Source organism: Temnothorax americanus, unplaced genomic scaffold, assembly GCF_048541705.1.
Source record: "Temnothorax americanus isolate GAGA-0224 unplaced genomic scaffold, ASM4854170v1 Scaffold41, whole genome shotgun sequence".
Classification (NCBI taxonomy): domain Eukaryota; kingdom Metazoa; phylum Arthropoda; class Insecta; order Hymenoptera; family Formicidae; genus Temnothorax; species Temnothorax americanus.
Genome location: NW_027509559.1, coordinates 638,161 through 653,588, shown reverse-complemented (window position 1 = coordinate 653,588; position 15,428 = coordinate 638,161). Strand labels below are relative to the sequence as shown.

Sequence of the window (15,428 nt, the reverse complement as noted above, 5' to 3'; positions counted from 1 at the left end):
TAATATAATGTACTGAAACCTTCCTGGAGAATTGCTCTATAGGACAGTGAAAACCGCATTTAAATCCGTCTAGTAGTTTAGAGAAAATCGTGGACATACATAAGGCCGAATATAGAACCTCCTTTTTTTGAAGTCGGTTAAAAACTTGATATGATTATGTTCACATCAAATATTTACAGATCCTCTTATTTTGTCCTCTAATATTTGTAGTAGTGTTTGTGTAGGTCGAGCATAATTATATGTACATAATTGTATGTAGGTATAGGAAAGAGATAAGAGAGGCAAAAATAAAGTCAAACAATAAACATGTAGACATTACTCAGGATAAGATCCTTTCTGAGATGCATCTGAATATTTATTTTTGAACGAATCATCCTATAGCTATAAACTTGTATACCCGTAAGGCAATTTATTGCTTGCGCGCAATGCGCTTGTAAAAATGAAGGTCTCCGCTTTTAAGCAGCTCTAAGCGCTTTATGTTATTTTGACGATGATGCAGACGTAGATATAACGATCTTTACTTATACGTCTACGCGAGCGATACAGTCGCGCCTGGTCCGAGACGGAAATGGAAACGGGAAAACCTACGTCTTACCGGATGACACTGTCTGCGTGGAAAAAAAAACTTGAGTCGCCGGGCCTCGAGACGCCAAGAATTTCATTTCGACCTCTTTTTGGATCTTCGTTCTTAATAAATTCCTTAATCTCGAACAATAAATGTGAGATATCGCTTATGGAGACAGTGACAAATATTGCTTGTGTAGGACAGCAAACAAAATATCATTCGTATTACGTCATCATTTAACGCCATTATATACGCCATATTTTCTCATTTACATATATTATGTATATATTTTACGTAATGATTATCTGTTAGACGGTTGTGTATGATAAGGGAAAAATTGAAATTAGAACTTTCTCGGCTTTCACCGAGAAGTCACGGTCCATTAATAGAAAGTAATTCAGATATATCAGCGCCGCTTTGAATTCATAGCTGCACATATTATTTTATCCGTGTCTAATTTACTTCAATATTCAATACGAGTATCGCGTCTACACCTTGTCCCGAAGCTATTAATGAGCGCAGAAAACAGATAGGACGAATCCGTGAGTAATGGTGTCGCTTATATGTAATCACCTTGCATGAATGTGCTGAGTTACACCGATCACATATCAATTGCCGCGATGGATAGATAAGTTCAATAACGATATCAAATTAGTCACACATAACATTTTCATACTGACACGCATTATTCTAATTTGGATAACAGTCGACCGCTAATAATAGTGACGGAGTAGGTATATTGGAAATAAAATAGCTATTCACACAGTGTTAAATTCGTAGTTTTCAAATTATACTCTTTGAGTTATTTTTAATCATTCTTATAGGTCGCCACTGCTCTTATTTAATATTTCGTTAATTTAACTAAACCAATAAAGTTAAAATAATACTGTTTAAGGTTAAAATAATAAATATTGACACACTTGGTAGTTAAAAATGTTATTTAATTTAATTGTCAAAATGTTATTCCAACTTAATTTTATCTTTTAATATTTAACCGTGCCGAAACATTAGGATATTTTATCAACTCGATAAACTACATAAAAATTTTTTCTGTTTTTGCAGGAGCGATTTTATTTTTGTATTTGCGTTTATTCAGAAAATTTATTTAACTTCTCATGACGACGCGCGGGAGATAATTACTTGTCACTCGCGTGTCTAAAAGTTTCCGCAATTGCTGTAAAAGGAATCCTGCTGGATATTTAATAACGGAATCGGAACATTGTATGGTAAAAATACGAGTTCGTTTACATATAAAGGATCGCAATACTCGCATCATGCTAGTCACGCGTGCGAGATACGGATGCGCATGAAAGTACGGGTCACTCGTCGATCGCGAAAGTTTCGGTCCGATCGGTCTGCAAGACTGATTTCATATTACTGTAAAAGTTTCATGACTGAGGCATCGTATACTTTCGACATACGTACATTACTATATATAATAATTGATATATATATGCATGTAATGAAGGAGAAAAGAGATTGTGTCTATATGCTTCTCGAGATAATGCCGTATTTTCCATATTCAGTAAACCGAGTCAAATTGATTTACCTCGCACGACCGTCGATAATCTATTTGCTGTTGATGCTGAATCCAAATATGATTAATCCTTTCACACGGCCAAATTTGGAGAACGCACGAGATCGCACCTCTCCACGTAATCAATTACGATTCACCGCAATGTCTCGTCGTCATTATATTCTCGGACTGTGACGCTATTATTCGAGTGCGAATACTGCCGTGACGTTTCGTGTGACGCATTACCGGTCGTACATCCGATGAGATCTATGACGAGAAGATATTTTTAAAGTGCCGTTCACGTTCACGTACGCATGTTTTTTTTTCTCGCGAACGCTTTGAGTCAGCGATCAGTTGCTCGCGATTTGTCCTAGTTTAGGCCCAGCTTCACAAGTGTCGGTTAACTTTTAATCTTAGATTAACTTACTTTTTGTCTCTTTCTAAGAGGGACGTTAGAAGGAGACGAAGAGTGAGTTAATCTAAGATTAAAAGTTAACCGACACTTGTGAAACTGGGCCTTCATCCGGGCTTCGAAGAGGAATCGCCATCGCGACTGTCGGTCAAGATCCCCGCGAACGAACGGCGGGTGCGCTTATTTCAGACCGTCTGACCGTGTAATGACTCATCTGAAGAGATCCGTGGCATTATCAAGGTCGGCATACGCGTTAATTGTTTTTTACGTTACCAATTTTGTTAAGTGCCGCGTCGCCGCGTCGTTGAATCGTAAAAATCTGGGCGCAGTCACTTTGTGGACTTCTACATTTGAGAATAATATATTGGTCAGGGAGATTGATCGCGGGTGTCGTGCCTGAAAAGAAAAGATGACCTTGACGTATCGCGTGTCAAAAAGAACTATCCCTCCATTGGAAACATTTTGTTAATATCTTATATTTATTTGCAAGATACTGATATTATATTTCAGTCGTTTGTTGCAAGTTGGTCTACATTGAAATATTTCTGTAATTAATCTGTAAATTTAAGTTTATTAATTATATATGCAATTATGTTTGTATAATATTAATTGTCTGATTATTACGATTTCGATACCTTCCTTTATCATATATTATTTGTGTTGATAAATTTAAATTTTATTTAAGTGAAATTATTAAAAAAAAAGCTTGCAGCAGATTTTTCTAAAAATGTGTAACGTCGATACTAAACGAGGACATTTAAAATCAGGGCGTTGAATAAAAAGTCTTTTACAAGTCAATTGTGAGGTCAAAGAGAGATGTTATCTTCAGTTATTTGGCCAATACGGTTCGCTAAGCATAATCGATCGTGGTTCGTGACATTTCGCGGTTGCATCGCTGTATTAAAACTACGTGCATATATGAATAAAGTGGCGAATAAAGTGAATAGCTTTTATTAACGATGTTATTAGCCTTTATCAAAAACGTGCGAGAGACACGTGTACAAAGCTTCTGAGAAGTATAGATATAATGTTCCTATTGTTCCAGTCAATCCTTCGTTCGTGCTTATTAGCACACGAGATTGACGGGAACAGTTTCGCTTGATGCACAATCTCGTCGAATTAGCTTCATATTCTCTAATGCGCCATTGTATTTATTATGTTTTATATCGTCTTTTCGAATCACGAATTTTAGACCAGAAGCGTGAATGAGTTGGAAAGTTACAAGTGGAAATCGCGAGAGAAGATCACTCGATTTTCCTTCGAGGCACTTCCTGAGAATCGGCCTGGCGTATATGACACTTCAAGATCATAGTGAAATCGTGGCTTTCGATGTCCTCACTTCCCACATCGTCGTGTTTTTACATTGATGGCCCGGTCATTGTAATAAGTGTCAACGCCCTAGCTTATCTAATTTTAGCATTTAATTTGAAATCTCTTGAGATGGGACGTTATTACTAAAATCTGAGTCAATACTTTACATACATATTCAATTTCGTTCAATTCTGTGATCATAAGAAATAGCGCGGCATGTAAATATAGCGAATACGTAATTGTTATACAATAATGATTACGTACAACTAAACATTATGCAATTGAAATTATATATAATTTGTGCTATTAATAGTATATATATATATATATATATATATATATATATATATATATTAAACTAATAGTATTAAATTAATAGTATATTATAAAACGTATATATACTAGCTATAATGGTGCGTCTCCACCTGAGAGTAAGAACTCTCGAGAGCAAAAAGAAAGAGAGAGAGAGAGATACTCTCGAGAGTCTCTTTCTCTTTCTCTCTTTTTGCTCTTGAGAGTTCTTACTCGCAGGTGGACACGCACCTTAATAGCACAATACTTGACGATTTTTCTACTTCCTTTGCTCGCTGTTTATAATCGTATACGAAATATTATATTAAAATAGTTGTAATCTTCAAGTTTCTACAAAGTATTTGCAAATTATCAATACGCGATGGAAACTTTCCATTTCATATTCAAAGATGTTATCATTTATTATTCTTTTCTTTCGGGGAAAGGCGGCGTATTCGTTGTGCGTCGCACGAGCTCAAACGACCTGTGTTTCTCGCCGGAGGTGTACGACCCATTGTTCTTTATCGTGCGCGCCTTCATTTTCCCGCGATTTTACACGAAAGTGAGAAGACAGTTTCTCGCGCATCTTAATGAGCGCGGCTGAGAACTGGGTTGAATCGGTTAATTTCAAGATCATGGCGAAAAGGTTGCTCCCTGTGACCGTGCGCTGCGTTACGGGCCTTTTAACTGAGGCTTTATTGTCGCTTTGTTGTGCTTATCTGGGACGTATAGAAACTGTGAAATGAACATGCATTTTACATTCGCTTTTATCCATTAGAGATTGCAGGAAGCAAGACGCATATTGTCACCTTTATCTAGCGCCTTTATTTAACGCTAAATGCAAAATTTGGGTTATCTAACTTATACATAAATCGCGTTAAATATTGAAAAGAGTCTCGATATTCATATCCAATGTTAAATATGTTACGACAATTCAAACTTAATGTACTTTAAATAAATATGTTATTATCGAACTTTTTACGGAAATAAATTGTTCTATAAAGGATTCTTCAATTTCCGGTAATTATTCACGAAGATCCATTTAAATTACATTTTCAATTAAATTTACTTTTTGATTAGTTCTTCTAAAGTCTGTTGTGACTGTTTAAGAGGATTACGAAGATAGCCGTGGGTGTGTCCAATTGTTTGTCGTTTAACGAATAACTGGAGTCTAACACGCCTCGTTATTACGGCAATGACGGGCAATTAAGCCGCTAATTGATTTCTATGTATAATGAGCTTACAGGTAGCCGATAGTTAAAACTGATTTATTAACTTCATAAGTGTTCGATTATCGCGTTCTATCACTGTTACAATCGGAACATGAAGACAAGTTTCATAATTCGCCTTATGCTGCGGTGAGATTGCACGTGTCGCTCACGCATCTCTCGGACGATCGGCGTGGTTAAAGAAATTCAGAATTCCCGGTATCCGGCGTTGGAAACCGAAGGATGACACAAGGATGACGGGAGTTAATTCACCGTTGGCACAACTTATCATGACGCGTTTCTATTACTCGCCAACTATGCTCTCACATGTCTACTTCGCGCATTACGCGTAAACTGCAATCGCGAGCTAAACGTTGCACATGCCACGCGACACGTGCATCCGTCTCCGACTCCGATTGATGATAGCGCAAAGTCGGCGCTTATTATCATCGGGTGTCGCGTTTCCGAACGGAAATAGAAACGCTTCGGTTATCAGATGCTTTGAAAATTTGCAAGTCGCGCCATTTTCTTGTCTCGAAAATAGCGCGACGAGAGCCTCGTCGATATACCTGTATGTAGGTCAGTCCCTTATTCTGTAACATTTTATGAATCCATCCAATCAATTCGTCGGACAGTTCTATGTATACCGTGACAATTGACATTTCAAAAATAAATGACAGGATGCGAAATCTAAAAACATATTGCTGTTAAGAAAACAAACAGGTGTATACTCTTAAAACATAATTAAATTTTTTTTTTTTTTTCAATTTCTAAAAGTACATTCTGCGGTATTTCAGATTGAGAAAAGTATTGGTCGTACGCTATTTTTGCGCTAAATGTTAAAAACGTTTTGATCATTACGATGCGAAGGTCAAACCTTTTGTATTCTCTGTAAGGGGAAGCAGAGTTTCATTGCAGAAATTTCGAAATTGCGAATATCTCGCGCAGAAATTCTAAAGTCGCGCGCACTCATCGCCATTAGCATCGCATAACTTTCCTGCAGTCGATTTTCCCTTTCGCTCGTAGAATTAGAAATTCGAGTTAAAACTGACCCGTTTCTGTTCCGCTGTTCGTTATGAATTCCAGCGACGCGTTGCCCGTTTTTTACACGTGCAACGACCTTTAGGGAGAAGAGCATTCAGCGAAAGTGTCATTGCCGCCCGTCGACACGCTACACGTCGCCGTCACGTCCGTCCGCTTTCCCCATGATTTCCTGCGGAATCGACCCTATTAGTTTAGCTTCAGCTCTCATATTTTTCTCATAAAATCGCGGATTTACGCGTTGATGTATGTGCAGGGAGAACTATCTCTCCGTTTGACGCGCGTCGAGCGATTCCGGAGAAATCGCGATTCTTCGTGGTGTTCTTTACCCCGCAACGTGAATACTATCGCTGATAACGAATCACAGAAGTAGTTGATTTTATTCCGTAAATGTGTAAAGCGGCGTGGCACATTTCTGATGATGAAATGAGTAACGGAGACTATTAAATTAACAGAAGTGATAGTACAATATAATTATTAACTGATATATTGATATATTAGGATGCTTATGACAGTTTACGGGGATTTTATGAAAGAATTTGCATTTTTTGCGTAATGTTGCAAAAATTCGGAATGCAGAAAGAACCACCGCGCGTTAACCGCAAAAAAGAGACCGGGAAAAATTAATTCATCATCGACATTGCATTCTCGGCGGTTAACAAATTACGGCAGTTAAACGAGTTATTGTTGTCTGCGGAGGCGCTAAATATTGCGCCTTACTATACAAGAAGCGCCATTATATGCGGAGATTCACTGGCCGGTGGGTCGTCAGAATGTCTCATAAATTTTCATTAGATCGCCTTATTTTCGAATGAGCATCACTCTTGACTTTATTTCGACGCGCTAATCGTCATAATAATGCAATCGCATGCCGAGATCTGTCCTCGTAAAACTCTTAAAGAATCCGCATGTAAAAAGCTGGGTATACACTTAGCGAACGAACAGCAAATGCAAACGTTCGTTGTTATTCAACAGATATAATGAAAAACCTCAAATTGCTACAATGCAGCAAACATCGAATCTGGTCGAGTTCTGGTGTTTAGTGCAACCGAAAAAAAAGAACAAACAACTTGAGAGACACAAACGCGAATGTCCGAATGTTCGCGTTCGCTGTTCGTTCACTAAGTGATGCCGATTTATTCGCTCACTGCGCTTACTTGAGCATCTGTCATTGCATATTTTGACAGTTTTGTGTATCAAGAGGTTAATAGTGTAATGTAATAGTGTAATAGTATAATATTAAAGCTAAATAGCGCGCGCGTAGCGCGGATCTGTAATGTCTAGTAACAAATAAGGAAGAGAGAGAAATGCGGCACGGCGTAATCTTCGGCATCTCTTTTTTAAAATGCTTTCTCAATTTTGCTCGATTTTAAATACATCACACAATAAAGAGACATATCTTTTTGTAAATTTCGAAACGTCTAATTTAAATACTTCTTAGACAATTTTTTACGGAGATATATTTATGTAATAATTACAGTCAAACCTCTCCAATTCGAGTGCCATGGGAACAGATAATAATCCGAGTTATAGAAGTTTTTATCCGAAATATAAAGATCAATTTTGAAATAATTCGAGTTGCAGACGTAAAATTAGGTAATTGGTGCGTTTATAAATTTATTTTTCTTCGACTTATGGAAGTTTTTTAAGAAATGAATAAAAATTCGAATTGTGTAAAAGTTTTTGAGTTGGAGAAGTTTGAGTTAGAGAGGTTTGACTAGTTTTTATGTTAATAGTAATGCGGATTATATCAAGAATGAACTTAGGTTCAGTTTCACAAACGTCGGTTAATTTTTAACCTTATCTAAGGGGGTCAGTTAGAACAAGACGAAATAGTGAGTTAACCTAAGGTTAAAAGTTAACCGACGTTTGTGGAACTAGGCCTTAGTAATCAATACATTGATTTTATAGGTATTTAAAATTTTTTATTAGCGCTTTATCTTTCATATTGAAAATTTCATAATCTTATTTACTTTATAATTCGATAATTATTGAATTATAAAGTACTATTTACATTCTTTATTTCCAACACAATAGCTATTTCTAAATTACTCTGGGAGCGAAATTGTAAATCTCTTTTTCTCTGTACCGAAAGGATGACTCGCGCGTCGTCGGTGGCTGTCTCATGTCGTTTCGTAATACGGTCGCGGCAGTTTTTGTTGCTGACAAACAGAGGAAACAGCGCGCGTGCAATGCCGAAGTACTTACTTTGAACACCGTGCTCGTATTTAGAACTTAATATTCAAGTCGCATATCCAGATAACGATTGATATTCAGATTTCGCAGGTCGTTCTTTTTCATCTTCCGCGATCTTTGCCTGGAATATCCTTATAGAACCGTTACGTGATCTGGAGCAAAGTATTAGGCTACATTCAGAACGTTACGATACATTCGAGATATTAATCTAATTTAATCCAAGTACCGTGAAATGTTTCAAGTCACAATTTTCCCATTAAGTCACCGCGACATTTCCGCGCGAAATAAAGATTTCGGACGTGTGCCCGAGACGAGACCCCGATTATTCCCATCTCTATGCTGATGGAGACGGAAGACAGTCCTAAGATAAAGCAACGTGGGACGAATACGCGGCCTATCGCTTTAAAACGACTGAATTTTAAAGAGGCGGTCTCGTCCTGTCGAACCGTTGCTACTTTGCGGGAACCCGGCCTCGTTCGCGCCGTTCGCGGCGTCTTTGATGCTGGCAATTGGCGAGGCGAAAAGAAAAAAGAAAGAAGGAAAACACACGAATACTTCGCGTTCGGCGAGCCTGGCGTTCGCGAACTCCTCGCCATGGGAAGTCAGCATTCCGGTGCTCAGCCGTTCGGGCTCACCCGTGCCCGCCGCTGCTCGTGTATAAGGGGGCCTTTCCATGCCAGACATCGATATAGACACAGGCAAGAGTGTAACGAGCACACGCCGGCCAAGTGTTACGGGCACACCGGTCCCTTTCTTATTTCTCCCGCGAGCCACGCCTAGCCCACTTGCCCCGTGGAACATTCGCGTGCGCACCCTTCACCGCGCGCTATACAAGCTACAAGACCGCGCGCTGGTGCAACCGCCACACACGCTTCGGCAGGAAACGTGGGCGATTTACTTCGGGCGTCGATATACCTCGACCGCGGCCCGATGGTATCGCCCGAATCGGGCGCAAAATGAGCGATTAAGTACAGAGAGCCGCTCTCCGTTTCACCCGGCTCTCCCCGGGCGTATCGGGCGCGAAAATAATTTCAGCTTTGCCCGCGTAGGTATATAAAATACGCGCGGAAAATGCAACACGGACTATCTCATTCGGCGGAATGTTATCATTAACACCACGCTCGATGGAGGTACGAATTGCAATTAGGCGATTTCGCTCGCGCGGGATTTACGTAACGAAATGCGCGATGTTGTTTAATAATGTTTCGGCGTTCGGGAGAATTAACACTTTCTCGCAGCGATGGATAAGCAAAATGTACGCGATTCGTATATAGCTCGTACAATGATGGCTCGTATATAGCTTTCGTATATTCGTATACGTATATTATTCGTATGTAGCTCGTACAAATCTGGTGCTGGAAGTATAGCGCCAGTTTTCCGGGTGAATATATATAACACGGTTTTCCAAGTCGTTTCTTGCTCAGCTATTGATTTTTCGCTCGATTTCCCGTTTCCACTTTCGCGCATGGTTCGTTAGAACAATCGAGTATATTTTTGACATATGTTCCAACATCGATTGGCGTCCCAGAAAAATACTTCGATGAATAGATATGCCTTAATTAATTCTGTAAAAAACGCTCCTAATTATCATCACAATCGTTCCGAGTTTATTTTGAATGTCGCGCATATGTAAACGAATGTGAACGTTAATACGAACGAGCATAAACATGACAATCTGAAATGCCATCTATCTTATACGTTGCTTTTTTATTTATGTATATCATTAACATACGTATTTTTATGCGATTCTTCTGACAATGTAATTCTCATATTAGACGTCCCACGCACGTTTTTTTAGTGTTTTAGCTAAATTTGACATCTTAAATGACACTCAAAATATTTTGAAGGTGGAAGTTATGTGTTTGCCGAGAATTTACATATACGAACTAACAGCGTCTATAGAGAGAAAACGAAAACCACGAATGAGTCACTGACTCTTATTTAAACAGAGCACCTTCGTGGAAACGGGCTTGCAACAGTGTTATAAATAAATTTGCATACTTTATAAGTCATCGATACTCTCGTATTACCGTAAAATTGGTGTTTTTTTTTTTACGTGCTATTTTTAAATAGGCGAAAAAACGCTCCAAATAATAAAAGATTTTTTTTTACTTATTCATGTTTCGTGGCCGAGGTGTTGCTGGTCGATCAACCATATTTTTTACGTACCACTAACCAGCTGTAGTCCAGATCTATTCCACGAATCACTGATCTCAGCACAGGATATTGCGACAATGATCTCCGTCTATTACGCGCAGGAAATCTGGAAATATGATGCGTATCTATATATACATATATATAAACACCATATATCACTCGGGCGATTAGCGAAAGAGTCAAACGATTTCTTCCGAAATCTATTTTCGATCGCTTTTGGCTTGCGAAACGGGTCTTTCAGGTAACGCGCCGAAATAGAGTCGAAATTAAAAACAATCGTGGACTAGTGAATCATGTTTTCGGCCTGAAAATAATTGTACGTAACCGTGACACGCGGCGAATGGACTGGGTTTGACATAGACAAGACCGTAGGTGCACTCCCGATGCTTCCTGCGCGTTGTGTAGGCGCGCGCGTAAAGAAATTGTGTTCCCAGCACACCGCGCCTCTGTCAATTAACGCTACATCCGTCTTGAGAATAATTTAATTGCGGCACCCTTGAATATAACGGGCCGACGCGATACTTCGCGGCAGTTAGAAATTATGGTGCAATTTCTCCCGCGCGCGAGTTTCTTTTATTATACAAACTAGAGATATCGCTATTATATTTTCCACTTCGTTCTCGCGCGAATCGCGTTAGTGTGAACGTGTTTCGCAAAGAATCTTGGAACGCGCCGAGAAGCAGAATGATCAGATATATATATCAACTGTCTGATATCTGAAATGGTCATTTTATATAGAATTTGCAGAATAGCATGCAGAATAATAAATTGAGAAAAAGTAACTTTTATTCTTCTCGATATCTGTGCTTTGGGCAAACTTTATGTTAAACATTTTTTGTAACTTTTTTGAAGGATTATATTATTTATTAAATTTTAAAGGAGAAAAAAAGAGAAAGACTTAAATCATTTTCGTAATTAAATTTGTGGTTTTCAGGAGAACCACAATGCAGATCTCGAGAATATTTAGCAGGAAATAAACGAGTTTGATTCTCGATGCGCAAAACGGCATTCGTCCGTTATTACATAATTGGTACTATAAATGTGTCTCGGCAATAATCGCTGGCGGTCGGATTCTTTGATGTAAAAGAACGACGCATTCTCGTATCTATAATGGCTTTGATTGAATCGTAACGATATTGGCGTGCGTGGCGTATCCTTGCCCACTCATTAGGGTGACGTAAGGCGCGTTAACGAGACGCGACCGGCGATTATCGGGAGAATCAAAGCGTCTCATCGAACGGGCGTACCGCTTTTCTGCCGATATAAACGCTTCCCTCCCTCTCTCTCTCTCTCTCTCTCTCTCTCTCTCTCTCTCTCTCTCTCTCTCTCTCTCTCTCTCTCTCTCTCTCTCTCTCTCTCTCTCTCTCTCTCTCTCTCTCTCTCTCTCTCTCTCTCCCCTCTCCTCTCCTCTCTTTCTTTCTCTCTGTGCTGTAAAGGCAACCGTTGTAACGGAGAACTATCTGCGGAGGTCGACTATTCGTCAGGGTAAGATACGGGGCTGAAACGGCGATTACACTAATGACTCCTAATCTTGCGATTATACACGGCCGTTGCCGGCATCATCGTCGGTTATTCTGACATTACGTATGAAATATTCGTATATCCTGTAAGTAGGCTGATTGTGCGCCATGTCATACGGTGTAAAAGAAATTGTTGCACCCATTATCATCATATTTTACTCATTAACGGAACTGATTGCGCTCGGCAAGGTAACAGCTGCGTAACATTTGTGATAGTCGGTGTAATTAATTGGCCGTTATTCTCTCCGTTACGCGGCGTTCATTATATCGGTATCGGAAGAATGTAATCTATCCGCAATTAAAGGATGGAATTTTTGCGAGCGATGTACGCCGTGCGGGAACTAGACCCGGAACTGTATTCTATATTGTTGCGGTAATAAATTGGCGCGATTTATGTTGCGACGGTGTGAAAACGGTTTCTCGGATGTACCTCTTGAATTTCTGATCGCCGACTTCCTCGAAAAGACCCTATAAGACCGTGATAAAATGAAATCTTTTTGTACTTCCTCGTGCAACAATTTACAATTGATTCACAAATGTGTCGAGAATTGATGGAAAAGCCTGATGGAAATTGATTTCGATTATTTTCATCAATATCGCGTGTCTCACAGTCTCATATTGTTCGTTAACACATTGCGTATAACCCGTAAATTTTGTGGCATGACATGTAATAAGATACAATTAATAATACCATCAGCAATTATGTCAATGCAATTTCTTCGTGGAGTTTCTTCTCTCATTACTATATACGTTTGTCGCGTTTTAATTGAATCATTCTAATTCAATGACAATTCTAAAACGTCGCAAAGACGAAGACCTTCTCCGCGAGAAAAGTTGACGGCGGGGAGGGAGTCACTTTGCGAAATTAAAATCGTAATTAAAATCTCACGAGTTTCCTACGTGCTCAATTAAAGGGCAGCGTCGGCAAAAACGACAAGCAACAGAGACGTCGTTCGCGTGCCTTTTCTTTGTCTTCTAAATGACGGAGCGTTTAAAAGCGTGGCATCCTTTCCCCGCGCGTCGTCCTCGCCGCCCCCGTAATTTCTTCGCAACCCTTGCGTAATCGCGATTATTTTACGCGACGTAAATCCGACTGAATTCGTTGCACGCGAAGTCGGTGCATCTCTCGTGTCGAACGCGTCCTCGGCTCGGAAATCGTGCTTCTGTTTAAAACACGCCAACGACTCATCTCGCCTACACGCGAGACGATACTAAATGCGTGGATCGCGGATCGCTGTAATCGGAAGGAAAAAAAAACGGGCGATATCACGCTTCCACGGTGGATCAGCTGTTTTATCCATGCCATGATGATGAAAAATGTGTAATTCATACACGCCGCACGAATATTCCGGATAGAGATGAGTTAAAAATGCGATTCCGTTCGTATGGGCTAACTAAGTTGCCCGCATCGGGAAGGCTGCAACGTATTACGTAAATCACCCCGTGGGTGTCATAATAATATCGTCGATGCTTGCAACGCGTTCGCCGCAAATTCAAGTGTGTTACTTATTTAAAAGCTCTTCTTACACATTTTTTGCCGTTTTAAATCACATCATTTAACACAGTTGAACGTATTAACTTTTAATTTAATGCGATTAAACGTGTTAGTTTAACGCGCAACAAAACATGTAAAACGAGCTTTAGTCAAATGTGTCATTTTCAGGCTCAATTTCACCAACGTCGATCAACTGTAGCCTTCGATTAAACTCACTGTTCGTCTCTTTCTAATTGTCCTCCTTAGAATACGTTGGTGAAACTGGGCCTTAAACGTTTATGCGTGTAGAAATAACACACTTGGATTTACAGTGTTATTGCATATAAACGAGTTGAAACGAGTCTCCCGAGGCTTGCGCGACTATTCCCATTCAGTAAAGAAGCTAGGTCTGCGTTCCGTTATTTTTGGAGAAGCTACGGTTTCTGGAGTACCTCAAACAGTACGCGTCACTAGAATACGAATTAGAAAAGAAGCGCGCGATAGATTTTGCAAAGAAATATAGCGGAGGAGGGAAAAGCACGCGATATTTCGATCATCTCGCTCGCTTGCGAGAGCCAAGCCAGCAATTATTGGCAATGCGGCGCGAATATATCGATCACGTGAATTGTCCCAATGATTGCGTGGGAACACAATTCACTCGTGGGACATAACGGTGCGCGTTAAAGGCGCGGTCGCGCGTTGTTCGAAGGCGACCGAGGAAATAACGGTTTAATTTCGCGGAACCGCGGCGCGTTAAGGAGGGTCCACATTATCGAGCCAAACCGCGAACCGAGTCCCGAACCGAATCTCGAGCAGAACTTGCAGACGAACCTCAAATCGAACTCCATCGCGAACCGCGAACATGAGTTAAAATTTTTTGAAGTTAAATCTCGTATTGAAATTTATAATAAAATTTATATAAATTCTTAATACATGTATGCAAAATGCATATTTATATTTACAATCGTATTTTTTAACATTGCAATATATATATTATAAATTTATTGCGTATTTATCACAGGTTTAGAGTATGTTTATGCAATATTAATTCTAAATTTTGTTTTATGGTTTAAAAAGAAATTAAATTTTGAATACAGAAAAATAATAAAAGCACATATACATATATTCACTCACCCCTTTTCCTGTTTCCATACTTTTTTTATTTTTGCTTTTTCTCTTTGCAGAGATGCCAATAATGTCGTCATCTTTTTGTCACTATCACATGTCACTATCACATTCGAGTTCTTTACTTATTTCTTCTTATAAAAAAAGTATGAAAACAGGAAAAGACGACTAAATATGTGTATACATATGCGTGCTTTTATTATTTTTTTGTATTCAAAGCTTAATTCCTTTTCAAACCATAAAACTATATATTTAGAGTGGTACCAACTATATTTAATATTGCATAAACACATACTCTAAATCTATGATAAATACGCAATAAATTTATAATATATATTGCAACGTTAAAAATACGATTGTAAATATAAATATGCATTTTTTTAATTGTTATAATGTTCGGGATTTTTAGCGTCCCGTATATAATAATCTTTTCTGCTCATAATCACTAATTAATTTTAAACATTTTTTTATCAGACCATTCCATTTTGTCTATCAGTAAACGTGTAGACTGCACATACGTGGATAGAATCAAATACAGCGACTGGGCAATTACTCACGTTATCTTTCATCGTTCATTTTTTGTTTTTTGTCATTATTTGTCTAGCTCGAAGC

The 15,428-nt window shown here is 39.0% G+C and overlaps 1 protein-coding gene across 1 annotated transcript in view; it reads left to right on the top strand.

Annotated features, from left to right (window-relative positions):
• Naa15-16 (N-alpha-acetyltransferase 15/16) overlaps nt 1–15,428 on the top strand; it is a 40,922-nt gene that overhangs the window by 18,135 nt on the left and 7,359 nt on the right. The gene's annotated exons all lie outside the window — the stretch shown is intronic.